Raw genomic sequence first — 12,508 nt, 5'->3', positions numbered from 1 at the left:
CGGTGATACAGTGATGTGAAATAATTATTTGATCCCCCTGCTGAATTTGTAAGTTTGCTCATTTACAACGCAAGCTGGTACCTGTTATGAGTGGCTGTGTGCAGACAGGAATACGACCCAAGGTGCAGACTCCGGAGACAATCGTAACTCAAAACAGCTTTAATGTAAAACTCAAAATATAACTGGAAAAAATCAAAATAAACTTAAACCGGAGGACTGACAGAACACACAGCTAGGTAAATGGTAGATCACGACACAGACACAAAGAAACACAGGGCTCAAATACACAGAGGGAGCAATCAGGGAATGGGTAACAGGAGGGAAACACAGCTGGGGCAAATCAGGCCTAACGAGACAAGGGGAAGCAAAACCAGACACATTAACATCAGACATGGACTTTCAAAGTAAAACAGGAAACCCATAACACAGACTGAACAAAAGACACAGACTCACATGCAGGCACTACAACAGAGGGAACAGAGACGTGGGCCCAGGGCAGACACAAACACTGACTGGCCACGGGGATATAGCAACTAAGGATACACAGAGACGCGAACTAGACAAGGGGATACAGCTGACAGGGGAGACAGAGCAACTAGAGAAGACAGAGACATAAACCATAAGACAGAACTCAAAAAAAACCAAAGACTGGAAATAATAAATAATAAACTCAAAAACCTTGGGTCAACGACCCAGGCATCCTAACAGTACCAGCAAACTGGTAGTTTCACTTTAATGGTGCGAGACATCAGTGAAATATCTAGAAAAACACATTTAATAAAAGTCATAAATTGATTTGCCTGTAACTGAATAAAATAAGTATTTGATCGCCTACAAACCAGCCAGTATTCTGGCTTCCGCAGACTGGCTGTGCACCCATGTGGCAAACAGTCAGTTATAGATGTCATGATCTCAACTCATTATGTGGATAAAACACAGCTGTCCACAAAATTTCTTCCATTCCAACATTTCCACCTTCATGGCAAAATGAAAGAGAAGAAGCAAGAAACTTGGTGAGGACGTGGCAACTGTTGGTGCGATTGTTCAGAAGTGGATGAAATATTAAATGAGCTCATGGGGTGAGGGATCTTCATAAGAAAGGTGGTGGGTCAGTCCAAAGCTACATGGGAGGAGCTTGTTAATTATCTGAAGACAGTTGGGACCACAGTCACCAAGAACACCAGTATGCTTTAATGAATTGAAAGCTTGCACCACCCACAAGGTTCCTCTGCTCAAGAAGGCACGTGTACAGGCCTGTTCTAAGTTTCCACTTAACATTTAAATGATTCAGGGAAGACTTGGGAGAATGTGCTGTGGTCAGATGAAACCAAAGCTCTCCTGACCCCTGTCCTGTAAAGACCGGTGGGCCAAAATCCCTCCTGAGATGTGGGCAAACCTGGTGACCAATTACAAAAGACATCTATCATTGTGAAAGGGTTTTTCCACCAAGTACTAAGTCATGTTTTGCTTGGGGATCAAAACTCCATAAACACTTGAGAAGCACAAGAAACAGAAGTCAAATATTAAGCTGAAGCTCATCATAGTAGAAAAACAATGGGAACAGTTATGAAGAGCTGTGAAACTAATCATTGCTAAAAATAAATAAATAAATAAAAGCCTTCGGACCAAAGCATGAGATCATTCTGTTTCATCATGTGGCTGCTAATAGCGCATGTACATAGTCACATCTGTGTATTAGCAGCTGGTGTTAGGAACAAATGTTTGAAGCTGTGAGAAATAATATAACCACACTAATTAAATGAAAGGCCTCCATATTTTTCTGTGTTGAATACCAGGAACAAACTAATTTTCTAAATACACGTGTTTCTGGTTGGATTTCTCTGATCAGACGGGCCGAGAGGCTGATCAAAGCATTGTTCTAGAGACATCCAAAGGCATGTGGCCATCAATACAAAAGCAGCAGGAACAGTTTATAAAACTGCAGACATGTTTGTAACCTGAAGTCTTGAGGTACAGAATGGTCATAAAATGCATGGCTGTACAGGGAGTTCAAACATCCACGGGGAGCATAATTACCTGCGCCTGGCAGAGCAACAACACTCAGCACGCATGAACTCTGTGCGGCTCTGGACCCTGCTCCAGGAATCATGTTGTCCCTTTACAGTAAATCAGGGTTTGTTCAAAAAATGTAAAAGTCTGAGTTGGTATTTCCAGGTAAACATCTCATTTGCAGTTAGAATATCTGTGCTTAGATTGTATTTTTGTACTTAGCTCTTCTAGGTTGATGTTCCAGAGCTCCCGTCTCAGGATACTCTATATTTAATGTAACATGTCGGTTATAATAGGCAAGGCTGGGATGTATTTGTGTGTACTGAGCGTAATACATTTGATATACAGTAGTCCAGATACTAACTAGCATTATAACTAAAAGTAAATCTTTTTAAATTAACTTAATCCTTTTGGGTCCAGGATATAATTGGCAGTTGATTACCACTTTTGATTATTACCTTTATATTTCAGTATAGGCAGAGTCCTTTGTGCTGACAGGAAGGCAAAACTAACTTAAATAACCAGTGGTTACAAGCAAAGTATGCAGAAGAGCATCTGTGAACACACAATTTGTCAAAGCTTTAAGCAGTTGGCTTATATCAGCAGAAAATCACCCTTGTCAGCTAAGAAAAGGCTAGAATTTGCATGGGCACACCGAAATCAGACAGTAGATGATTGAAAAAACGTTGTCTGTTTCTGCTTTGACATGTTGACTGTAGGGTCAAGATTTGGTGTAAACAATATGAGAGTGTACGCACCTTCTGATGGCTGCTTCCAGTGTCACAAAGCTCAAATCATCCCAAACTGGTTTGCTGCTTGTGATAATGACTTGACTGTACTCAAATGGCTCCACCAGAGCTCAAACCAGACCTGCCGCAAGTGTGTGATGCTATCATGTCAACATGTACCAGAATCTCTGACCAGTGTTTTCAGATTTGTGCCAAGAAGTAATAATAATGGATTGGATTTATATAGCGCTTTTCAAGGCACCCAAAGCGCTTTACAATGCCATTATTCATTCACTCACTGGTGGAGGCAAGCTACAATTGTAGCCACAGCTGCCCTGGGGCAGACTAACAGAAGCGAGGCTGCCATATCGCGCCATCAGCCCCTCACCAGTAGGCGGTAGGGTAAAGTGTCTTGCCCAAGGACACAACGACCAGGACAGAGAGCCCGGGGATCGAACCGGCAACCTTCCGGTTACAGATGCATGTCCCAACCCCCTGAGCCGCGGTCGCCAAACCCAATACTAGTAGATTGTACCCAATGAAATGTCTAGCGAGTTATAGTTTTATATATCAGTATCCCACTTATTCAAACATTAGGAATATTTTCATAGAGTGGAGAGAACCTCTGGGATTGGTTCAAGAAGCATGAAAACCAGATTAAGAACCCACCGTTTAGTTTTGATCTCTGTTTCAAATTAAATGCTTATAGCTGCCAAACCAAAATGGCAGCATTGTGCTCATACTGTTGACACAATACACAAAACAAAACTAAGAAAAACATGAATCTACAACACTGTGTATTTAGCCACTTAGTATTGCGTTTCAGGATGTAAATACATCAGTCTCAGTCACTCGTCAACAATTAAGGCATTCTGAAGGCAAAAGGTGGCCCAACCTGGTACTTATAAGGTGTACCTAATTAAGTGCCCACTGAGTCTGTATATAGAGAACTGCAAAACATGAACATATATGAGATGTTTAAGCCACTAAACTAAAACTAACTACTCGTGAATATATGATGTGGATATTGTTTGAGCCATTTAGATTCTTGTATCTCAGAGACTTTAGCTTATGTTTCTACCTGAATCAGGCACAATTTAATATAAGATAATGTTTTCTTTCTTTTTAAAAAAAAATCTCTGGGTAAGCAATAAAATTGCACGTCAAAAATGTCTGCAGATTTTTTATAAACACAATGTATAGCACAACGTTTAACTGAATTATAGCCTTTTTACGGCAGACACCTTAAGCAATATCAAATTAAACTCTTCTTTAAAAAACACAAACATAGTTTGGGAAACAGAATCTGTCTTCTCATGAGCAAAGAAACTGCCAAGTGTGGTCAAATAATAAACAGAAGGTTCAGTCTCTCATTGGAACAGTAGCTGCCAGGGTGTAAAACAACAGAAAATAACATCACACATAGACTTTCCCCTTTGGAAACGCTATGCCACAAGATGTGTTGCATTAACCGTTAATGTGTTGTCATAAGGATTGCATTGAAAATTTCTGTGAGAAGGGCTTAACTTGGTGTTTGAGTGGTAGACCTGCAACAGATAATTGCACATAAGCTTCGTGAAACCTAATAATTACAAGCAGAAAATTGTAGACAGTCTGGTTTTCCATCGAGATCCAAGAGGAGAAAAAAAAAAGCCTGGTTCGATTTTTCCATCTGTGTCACAATGAACGTAAATCCTAACACAATGAAACAGGAGCGTGTGCTCTCTCATGAAGAAGACATGACGAAGGCAGAAATTTATGTTGAGCCACAAGACAGAATGACCTCAGTTTTGAGTTGCTTGATTGGGTATAGGAATGCGGTGACCCTAATAGATCTCTTATATGTCTGTCCTGGGAAGTAATACTACCAGAATGTGAATTGCATGAGAGAGAGTGAAAATTATATGCCTCCGACTACTGTATTGTATCCATATTAGGCCTCAAGACGGGGAAAAAAATTCTCACTTACGTACACTACAGCACACGCGTCCGTGCAAGTATTTTCATATGGGCTTTGTGTTTAAGCTGGGTGTTGAGAGACATGGCTTTGCCCTCAATCTGGACGTGTGAGCTTTGCAGTGTTCCATTGTCGTCCATCTTGTGGCGTGTGGCTTTAGTTTCCACATTAGTCTATTTCCCACTATTGCTACTGGCACAACTCAACCTGCACAAAGCTCCGCCAGAGATCTGGAAAAGTTAGCATGACTCACTCAAGCTCAGACAGTAACATTTACTTCTCTCATTCGTTGGATGTAGCTCTTTAATACGTTCATCTATAAAGGGATTTTCCATTGGTATTCGAGTAGTAATGAGATTGTATCAGTTACCTAATAATGGGAGTACACTGTCAAGCTTCTTACAAAAGTCAGGAGAGAACTTGATATGGATGAAAAAGCATTTCTATTATTCCTGTGATACACTAATCAAATTGTGATTTGGACCTCCTTGGTGGCCAAATCACAGAAATGCTGAGCAAGATCATGAGATGGAAACCGATGTATTTGCATCCCAGAACACAATATTAAGTGTCTAAAAACACAGTTTTGTAGATTCATCAATGTTTTTCTTAGTTTTGTTTATTGTATTGTGTCATGAGCACAATGGTGCCATTTTGGTTTTGGCAGCCACAAGCTTTTAATGTGAAACAGTGATCAAAACTAAACGGCAGATTCTTAATTCGGTTTTTGTGCTTTTGAACTGATCCTATTAGTTCACTTCTGTCTATGAAAATATTCATGATCTTTGAATTAGTGACCTCTTTTACCTTCAGAGCTGCTTTAATCCTTCATCGCTTGGATCCAACAAGGTGCTTAAATGATTCCTCAGGGATTTTGGTTCTTACTGACATGATAACATCACACAGCTGCTGCATAATTGTTGGCTGCCAGTCCAGATGTAAATCACCTGTTCCACTTCATCCCAAAGGTGCTCTACTGGATTGCGATCTGGTGGCTGGAGGCCATGTGACTGCAGAGAACTCGCTGTCATGTCCTAGAAACCATTTTGAGATCATCTGAGTTTTGTGACATGGTGCATTAACCTGCTGGAAGCAACCGTCAGAAGATGGGTACAAGGGACGGAGATGGCCAGCAACAATACTCAGGTCGACTGTGAGCCCAAAGTGTGCCAAGAAAATATCCCCCGCGCCATTACACCACCAGGATACAACGCAGGACGGATCCATGGATTCAGATGTTTACACCAAATTCTGACCCTACCACCCAAATGCCATAGTATAAGTCAAGACTCATCAAACTAGGTAATGTTTTTCCAATCTTCTGTTATGCAGCATTGATAAGCCAATATGAACTATGAATGTGTTGTGCGTTCAGAGAAGCTCATCTGCATACCTAGGCTATTATTAATTTGTTATTTGAGTCACTGTTGCCTCCCTATTAACTCAAAGTTTAACTCAGTTTAAACTTCAGCAGGTTGTGAATTTCTGATATGTGATTGACTGATGAAATATTTCCATGGACCACATGTACTTAACAAAGTATCTGGTAAGTTTATATAAAAACAGCCTAATATCGAGGTCTAGCGAACTCAAGCTTGAAAAATTCTCCAATTGAATAGCAGTGAGTGAGGAAACAAATGCTCCATGAAGTACACGGTTAGCGCATAGTTATTAACTTTTTGAGATTTGACGTTCATCAAGACTTGGGTCTGATTGGAGACATTGACAAAAGCTAGGAATTGTGCCTGTCTGTTTGTGCAAGGCTCTTGCACATGATGACAGCTTTCGTTCAGTTTAACACATCTTGAGAGACGTGACAGGAGTGATTAGGCAACAAAAATGAACAATGCCAGTACAAAACATTTAGTCAGGTGCGAGCCCAGTTAAGCTACCCCCAAACTGACAGAAACTCAGCATGCAAATCTGTGTTTCTGAGTTGCCGTTCTCAAAGATGCCACAGTGCACATAATGATATGTGGGATTCATTATATCTTTCCCAGTACTGAGCTTTGGGAAGATGGTTTTTGAAACCCTACATCTTAAACCAGTTTACATCCAGGATAAACTGTTTATTCTAAATGTCATCTCTAGAAAACATCCACAGCACATATGTGGAGCAAAAAAAGTAAATATTTTTACATTTTAACACATACATGCACACACACACGTGCGCACACATGCACACACACACAGCATGCATGTGCATAAGATAGATCCTTGCAATGTATATTTACTCACACCACAGTATGGCCTTGGTTAAATGTGAAGTACACACATCATTTTCCTACAAATCATCTTAAGCCACAGGTTTCAAGACACTTTGGACAATATAGCCTCAAATCTGTTTTGAAGCAGGTTGCTAACATTTGACCTGATCACACTTCCTGAGCATAACGAGAAATCGAACACATACGTCATGCATTGAGTTGAATGCTTTACAGTTGAAATTGTTGGTAATAAAATTTAGAATTTCACATCCATTATCAAACATTTTGATGAAGGTTTATCAAAATTTGGCAAATAAGAAAATGACAGTAAGATGTTGTCTTTTGTCTGAAAAGTGTCTGTGTCAATATGACACCATTTAAAAATGTAAAGATATAGACTTTAGGTTATTTTAATTAACATCTCCATTTTAATGTTGTGAAAAGTACCAAGTGACTTGAATTACCTATAGTTTGCAGTACAGCAATCTTATATTGAGCATCAGCGTTAGTGCTGAAAATATTTAAGCTCTGCAGGACGCACAGATTTGTGTTTTTTATCAAATCAAATCAAATCAAATCACTTTTATTGTCACATCACATGTGCAGGTACATTGGTACAGCACATGTGAGTGAAATTCTTGTGTGCGAGCTTCACAAGCAACAGAGTTGTGCAAAATACAATAATGTAAACAAGCAAAATACAAGAATGGCTACATCTGAAACTAATAAATATATGTACAATATATAATAGTATATGCATTTCTGGATGTGTATACTAAATATTTTTCTACGTGTGTGTGTGTGTGTGTGTGTACACATATTTTACAAATTAAATAGAGTAAACAATAAATAAAATATATAAAAATATACAGAGTTGAGACATGTGCAAAACAGTGGCGTTACTGTACAGTATGGAGTGCATAATGTTAAAGTTCCAGTAGTGAAGCTGAGGTGTCTATGACGTGTTCAGCAGTCTGATGGCCTGATGGAAAAAGCTGTCTCTCAGTCTGCTGGTACGGGACCGGATGCTGCAGAACCTCCTTCCTGATGGAAGCAGTCTGAACAGTTTATGGCTGGGGTGACTGGAGTCCTTGATGATCCTCCCCGCTTTCCTCAGGCACCGCTTCCTGTAGATGTCTTGGAGGGAGGGAAGCTCACCTCCAATTATCCGTTCAGAGCACCGCACTACTCGCTGGAGAGCTTTGCAGTTGTAGGCGGTGCTGTTGCCATACCAGGTGGTGATGCATCCAGTGAGGATGCTCTCAATGGCACAGTGATAGAAGGTCCTGAGGATGCGGGGGCTCATGCCGAATCTTTTCAGTCTCCTGAGAAAGAAGAGGCGCTGCTGCGCCTTCTTCACTGTTTTGTTTGTGTGTACTGACCACGTAAGATCACGCCGTTGATGGTGATGGGGGTGTGTACTTCTCTGCACCTCCGGAGGTCCATTATCAACTCCTTTGTCTTTGCGACGTTGAGGGTGAGATGGTTGTCTTGACACCAGTGGGTCAGGGCGCTGACCTCCTCCCTGTAAGCTGTCTCATCACTGTTGGTGATAAGACCCACCACTGTAGTGTCGTCCGCAAACTTCACAATGATGTTGGAGCTGTTAGTGGCTGTGCAGTCGTAGGTGTAGAGTGAGTACAGGAGAGGGCTCAGTACACACCCCTGTGGAGCACCAGTGTTCAGTGTGACGGGGGATGAGGTGATGCTGCCCAGTCTGACCACCTGGCGTCTGTCAGACAGGAAGCTAAGGATCCAGCTGCAGAGGGAGCTGCTCAGTCCTAGATCCTGCAGTTTCCTGTCCAGCTTCGAGGGAACGATGGTATTGAATGCTGAGCTGTAATCTACAAACAGCATTCTCACATACGTGTCTCTCTTCTCCAGGTGTGACAGGGCAGTATGTAGTGTCAGGGCTATGGCATCATCAGTGGACCTGTTGTGGCGGTATGCGAACTGTAGAGGGTCCAGTGAGTCGGGTAGTGCAGAGCAGATGAAGTCCCTGACCAGCTTCTCGAAGCATTTGCTTACGATGGGGGTCAGGGCTACAGGTCGCCAGTCGTTCAATGAGGAGATGGTGGAGGATTTGGGTACAGGGACGATGGTGGCCATTTTGAAGCAGGCTGGGACTACAGACAGAGAGAGGGAAAGGTTGAAGATGTGCGTGAACACTCCAGCCAGCTGAGCCGCGCATGACCTGAGGACGCGGCCGGGAATCCCGTCCGGACCAGTAGATTTGCGTGCGTTCACCTTCCTGAAGCACTTCCGCACATCCTCCTCAGACACAGTGTGCGCACTGACGTCATCCGTGGTGCGCACACTGTCCGGTCTCATGGTGTTCGCTGTGTCGAATCTAGCGTAGAATACGTTTAGATCCTCACACAGAGAGGCCGTGGTCTGCGGTGTGCTGGGTTTCCCTCTAAAGTCTGTGATCGTGTTTAGTCCCTGCCACATACTCCGAGGGTTGTCAAACTGTTGCTCCACCCTGTCCCTGTACTCACGTTTGGCTGCTTTGATCGTCTTCCGGAGTTGGTAATGTGCGTGTTTGTAGTCCGATGTGTTCGCGGAGGCAAAGGCGGTGCTCCGTGCCGCGCAAACATCTCCGTTAATCCAGGGTTTTTTCTATGGGGTCTGTTGAAACAGAGACCTCCTTTATTCAGTCATTACTAGATTGGATATCCAGAAACTGAATGTCTTGTTTCTATAGCAGCTTTTCCCTTTGACCACAACTCTGCAACATCATTTAATGTTTAACAGATCAATACAAAAAAGCTACAGATCCACATTTAATGGCTTCAATAGAAAATGAATATTAAAATGATTAATAATTTGTTTGAATGAAAATAGGATGCATTTGTTAAAAAATGTTTCAATATAATTTCAATTTCAATTTCAATTTTATTTCTATAGCACATTTAAAAGTCACAAGTACAACAAAGTGCTTCACAAACGCTTTACTGCCATTTATTCAGGGTGAAAAATAAACAAGTGTAAATACCTTCAAATTGCCTTTAATGTACACATGTTGAATCTATTCTTCATTTAATTAAAAGTAAATAATTACGTGTGAAAAGTGTTGAGTCTTGTTTGGTTCCTGTATGCTACACCACATATTATTTGGCAGAGTGGCTCTTCCGAAACATTTTTCCAGGTTAATGGTTTATCCAGGGCTACTCGCTGGATCTGTGCAGTGATCTCTCCCTGCTGTCCCTGTAGCCGATGATCTGGCCCGAAAACCAGCTGCTGGAGCAGCAACATGTTTAAAAAAAGGTCCTTAGAGGAGTTTGAGTGTGGGCTGTATTGCATTCATTGTTTTATCTTGCTCCTGACTTACTTGGCCATGATTTATGGAAAGTAACATCCCTGTGGACAGTAACTCTCAGTACATACAGGTGATTGTTTCAAGAGTGATTTCCAAGAAATGCCTCAGGCCTCAACAGTTTCTGAGAACAACATAAAGAACTTCCGCTGTCGCTAGTGGGCCGAAGTTCACGCCCAAATCTGAGAATCTGAACATGTTTCGTTTTTTTGATTCACTTAAACACTCACTTGCATTGTCTTCTTCCATCAGATCTCATGTACTTTGGAAAATCCATCCGCTGAGACAGAGAGACAGAAATAAAAAAGAAGCCAAGGAGTTAGATATGGGTTTTTTTAGTGCTGTCAGCGTTAATCTGGTTAAAATGACGGTAACGCCATAACCGCATTAACGCGGCAAATCTCCCTTAGCGAGTTAGCGCGGATCGCCCTGTCAGTGGGGCTGGATGACGCTAACGCATTACTGACCTAACCGCGCTGACACCGTGCAGCTCCAACCAGATTAACGCTGACAGCACTAGTTTTTGTGTTTTTGTTTTCACAATAAGACTCACTGGGTCTTTAAGTTGTTGGGTTGTTGAACTTACTATGGGTGATGACACCTATTGTAAGTTAAGATGCTGGGAAGATTATGTTGACTTTAACTGACTTGATTGGGTGTTTTTTCTGCCACCCTGTGGTCAAACATCTGTTAATGCGGCTTTAAAGTGCTGCCAGTCAAAACTGTAATGTCCAAATCAGTCAAAAATCCCTCTCCGGCGTTTTTCTGGTCAGTAATGAAAAAAAAAAACAGAAATCATATTTGAAGATGTTTGTGGGAACAGTCATAAAGAAAAATCTCTCTCAATCAACTCTGACCTTGGCCGCTGAACTAATACTTAACTGAACCGCTGACGTCACAGACAGAATCAGTTGAAAGAAGGCCCCAGAAGCCAACCTTGGAGGTCTCGAATTTGACAACATTATGATAGGTGATACATGCTGGGTATCCGCACGAGGCATGCACCCAACCTGAACCTTGAGAATGGTTGGCTCTTTAAGTCTGGTCCCATAGGACTTGTTCCATTATAGCCTGAGGAGCCAGCCATATATCACACACAAGCAGATAATCCAGGGGTGATTGAGGTAATTGCTTGCAGTTGTGGTGGGGTGCCCTGAAAAGCTGAGGTAAGTGCAGCTTCTGTTCAATATTGATTTCAGGCTGCACTTCACAGCAGGACTCTGTGTGGCATATATGGTAAAAAGAATAGGATTTTCAAACCTAATTTTTCACACTCTGTTAAGTTCACATCTGCTCCTCCTAACCCTAACACTCCCCTACAGACAGGGAGTTAAAAATCCTCATGGCAGCTTTGGTAAGCAGTAAAACATGCTCGCAACCCCCTGGACTTGAAACACTGACAAAATAAGTCCAAGTCCTTAAACGCCACTGGCACACAGCCTCCATTCAGAGCACCAATAATTGCAGGTTCCTCTCTCTATCATTTGTCTTACAAGCTGACAGTGGGAGATTCTTGAGCTGTGAGTTTTACCCACGATACTGAATAAAACAATTCATGTTATGAAACTTTTTATGTTTAGCTTTTTTTTATGTTACATTGACTGCCAAACCTCTGTACAATTTTAATTTTACCACCAATATGGAAAATCATTTCTATGATGGAGGAGGAATTTGTACTTTTATTTTGGTAGTCTGCATGAAGAATTTACTGTCTGCTCACAACGTAAGCTGCTGTAACCCGTTTGTCCTTTAAAACAGTACAATCCCAGCAGGAAGCACAATCGCATGTCAGTGTAGGTTTGAGTGAAAGTCCACACCATCAAATCCAGACATGTGGACTATTTGGACCATGGAATATCACTTACCTTCACTCACCTAGTCTTGGTGTAATTTTAAGATGTATATCAGCAATGCTATGCGGACACACATCCACACAGGCAGTGCCACAGTAGGCAAGGGCTTAATTTCCTGACTTCAAAGAAGCAAGGCAGCCAGCAGCCTACTGAAAAGAAGTGATGAAGGAGGAATGAGTCCAATGAGCTTTTAAGCACCCTTAATGAAAGCAAGTCTTGATTCTTTTTTGTTTTTTAAAGCTTTGGTTAAAGCGGTTTTGAGTGCAACTCGCTGGCTTGATTTGTGTGAACTGTGGCTGCTCTGTGTTGAAAAGGAAAGGGACTGTGATTGCAAACTAAGAGGAGGTGTCTGTTAGAATCATAGATGTGCGTTTCCCAGATTTTTAAATAGACAGCAGCTCACAGGATACGTGTCGAATCTAGAAATATAAACAAGT

This window comes from Astatotilapia calliptera, chromosome 1 (assembly GCF_964374335.1).
Source record: "Astatotilapia calliptera chromosome 1, fAstCal68.1, whole genome shotgun sequence".
NCBI classification, from domain to species: domain Eukaryota; kingdom Metazoa; phylum Chordata; class Actinopteri; order Cichliformes; family Cichlidae; genus Astatotilapia; species Astatotilapia calliptera.
This window is presented reverse-complemented; position numbering follows the sequence as displayed.